Below are 3,468 nucleotides of genomic sequence, written 5' to 3' on the forward strand. Positions count from 1 at the left end.
GGACTGGCTGTGTGGAGACCTTGAGTGCATGTCGGCCTGCTTGCTCTTACCCACACCTCTGGACTCCTCAAGACCAGGCCTCTGAAGTCAGGTGTGCTTGGCTGAGTCTGTGCCACTGCCTGGTGGCAAAGGGGGGCTGGGAGGATGCATTTCACAGCTGGCTTCCTCTCCAAAGGCTTTCCTCCTTTCCCCTTGGATTGGGCCTAAAGGGGAAATCTAATTCAAAACTTTTTTTTCTCATTAAACTTTATTTTAATGGGTCTCAAAATTCTATGACAAATTTTTGGTCAAGTTGTTTTCACTTAAAAGCACTGACTTTTAAAACTAATAGCTTAAAACTGGCACACACAAAGACCCAAATGGCCAACAAAACACCTTCCTTTCCTTCTGAAGGTTTTACAATTTGTTATCATTAACCAGTATTTTACTATAAACTTAAATGGCCAATTCAGACAGTTCTGAGACTGTTCTCCCACCACTGATTAAGACTGGGGTTGGCAGGTATTAGGAACAATATTCATTTAGCCTTCTGAGCTTTCTGGGCAGACCTGGTGACCTTGCCAGCTCCAGCAGCCTTCTGGTCCACTGATTGATGACACCCACAGCAGTTGTCTGCCTCCTGTCATGAACAGCAAAACAACCTGGCAAAACATAATGAGAAAAGCTCTCAACACACATGGGCTTGCCAGAAACCATATCAATAATGACAGCATCATCAGATTTCAAGAATTTGGGGTCATCCTCCAGCTTGTTCCCAGATCAGTGGTCAATCTTCTTCAGCTCAGCAGACTTGCAAGCAATGAGCTGTGTGATAATCCCCAACAGGTGCATAGCCGGCACCGATTTGGCCTGGATGATTTAGGATGATCTCCTGAGCCATGAAGCCAGCCGCTTCCATTGTTGGGTCATTTTTGCTGTCACCAGCCACACTGCCATGACAAACATCTTTGACAGACATGTTCTTGACAGTGGAGCCCACACTGTGCCCAGAAAGAGCTGCTCTCAAAGTTTACTGGTGCATCTCAACAGACTTGACTTCAGTTGTAACGTTGACTGGAGCAAAGGTGACCACCATGCTGAGGGGGTGAGAACACCAGTCCCCACTTGGCCCACAGGCACAGTATGAAGACACCAATTTTGTCATGTCCTGGAGGGGCAGATGCAAGGGCTTGTCAGTTGGATGAGATGGTCGGAGGATGCAATCCAGAGCTTCAAGCAGTGTGGCTCCACTGACATTGCCATCTTTATGGGTGACTTTCCATCTCTTCTGGCTATAGGGTGGCTCAGTGGAATCCATTCTGTAAACACCAACAATTAGTTGTCTCACACCCAGTGTGTAAGCCAGAAGGACCTGCTTGTGGATCTGCCCATTCTTGGAGATACCTGCTTCCAATTCACCAACAGCAGCAGCAACATCAGGATGGCATAGTCAGCCTGAGATGTGCCTGTAATCACTTTTGATAAAGTCTCTGTGTCCTGGGGCATCAATGATGGTCATATAATACTTGCTGGTCTCAGGTTTCCACAGGGACATATCAATGGTGACAGCATGCTCACATTCAGCCTTCAGCTTATCCAAGATCCAGGCATACTTGAAGGAGCCCTTTCCCATCTCAGCAATCTCCTTCTCAAATTTTTCAATGATTCTTTTTTTTTTTTTTTGAGGAAGATTAGCACTGAGCTACCTACTGCCAATCCTCCTCTTTTTGCTGAGGAAGACTGGCCCTGAGCTAACATCCATGCCCATCTTCCTCTATTTTATACTCAGGACGCCTACCACAGTATGGCTTTTTGCCAAGCGGTGCCATGCCTGCACCTGGGATCCGAACCGGCGAACCCCACACCACCAAGAAGCAGAATGTGTGAACTTAACCGCTGTGCCACGGGGCCGGCCCCTCTTTTGTTGATCTCACCACATCTGTAGATCAGATGGCCAAGAATGGGGGACTTGCCCAAACGTATGTGTCCAGTGATGAAGATTTTGATGTGAGTCTTTTCCTTTCCCATTTTGGCTTAGATTTAGTGGTGATTTTCATGACACCTGTGTTCTGGCAGCAAACCCACTGCAGAAAAAGTCAGAAACCTTTCAACAGCCCTTTTGTATAAACAACCAACTATTCAGTTATACCTATGGCTTGAAGTTCACAATGGATTTATAACTGTTATTTTCTACTTTAATGACCTTATTGTATATATCATTATTTAAATCTAGCTTATTTTTGGGAGGTGTGAGCCATAAATAAGCAATCTTTCACAGACCCTTGATCTTGGAATGAAGTGTTTGCTGCAGCCAGTACTTCCACTGATTGACCCCTGATGAAAACCCAGATGCTACACGGAGGCAGGGTTCACACCCATTCTACATGCTTCAGATTTAAGGAACTTAGTACAGATAGGCAGTAAACTGTTTCAGCTACTCTCCACTTAGGTTTCATGAAGATCCTGAATCATTGCTCATCACTGTTCTGGATAAAGGAACAGCTCCAGGGACCCAACACTAACTCTAGCAATTTTGCCTTTTTCTGAGAACCCACTGTGGGGACTCATTTCTCTACCTGCTTCTCTCAGCACATTTTATTCTTCTGCTATTTGGGATCTGGCCACATCATAGATCACTGGCTTCCCCTACAGCTGGGAATAAGGCTGCCTTTGTCTCCATCCCACATCCCGGCCTAAAGGCAACAGGTCACCTACTGAGCATGTCCACCAATGGGCAAGAACTGCTGGGTGTTTGTTCAAAAGGAAGTGGATGACAATAGTGGGCACCTGGAGTTTCACCTTCTGCCCAGAACACATCAAAGCCTTTCTTGTGTCCATTACATCCCATACGAATTATCTGATTGTGAATAAGGTGTGAGCTCCAACTAAATGCTTTCTCAACATTCATTACATCTGTCGGGTTCTCTCAAACAGCAGTTCTCAGACACTGTATAACAAGTGACAATAAAAGGTTTTCCCACCTTTGCTGCATCTGCAGATGTTTCCTCCTCCTATGAACCGAAGGATTCCTCTCCAGGAGGAATTGTGAGGTAGTGACTGAGAGGCCAACTCAGACTGAGAGCCTGTCACATTCATGTAATTCATATGTACCCTCCATGGTGTGAATGACCTGCTTTCTAGTAGGTGTTGAGCTCTGACTGAAGGATTTCCCACATTCACTACATCCATGAGGCTTCTCTCCAGAATGTGTTCTGTGGTGGTGAATCAAGTGTGGCATCTGAACAAAGCCTCTCCTGCACACAGTAGACACATAACATTTCTCTCCAGTGTGTATTCTTTGGTGATCAATCAGGTGTGATGTTTGATCAAAGCCTTTCCCACAGTCATTGTGCTCATAGGGCTTCTCTCCAGAATGCACTCTTTTATGGTGAATCAAGTGTGATGACTGACTGAAGCTTTTCCTACACTCTTTACATTCAAAAGTTTTCTCTCCTGTATGAATTCTCTGATGCTTAATACGATTTGCTC

The 3,468-nt window shown here is 45.3% G+C and overlaps 1 pseudogene; it reads right to left on the reverse strand.

Annotated features, from left to right (window-relative positions):
- Nucleotides 1-283: 283 nt before the first annotated feature.
- On the reverse strand, nt 284-1,667 carry LOC124227780 (elongation factor 1-alpha 1-like; annotated as a pseudogene).
- Nucleotides 1,668-3,468: the final 1,801 nt, after the last annotated feature.

Source organism: Equus quagga, chromosome 16 (genome assembly GCF_021613505.1).
Source record: "Equus quagga isolate Etosha38 chromosome 16, UCLA_HA_Equagga_1.0, whole genome shotgun sequence".
Classification (NCBI taxonomy): domain Eukaryota; kingdom Metazoa; phylum Chordata; class Mammalia; order Perissodactyla; family Equidae; genus Equus; species Equus quagga.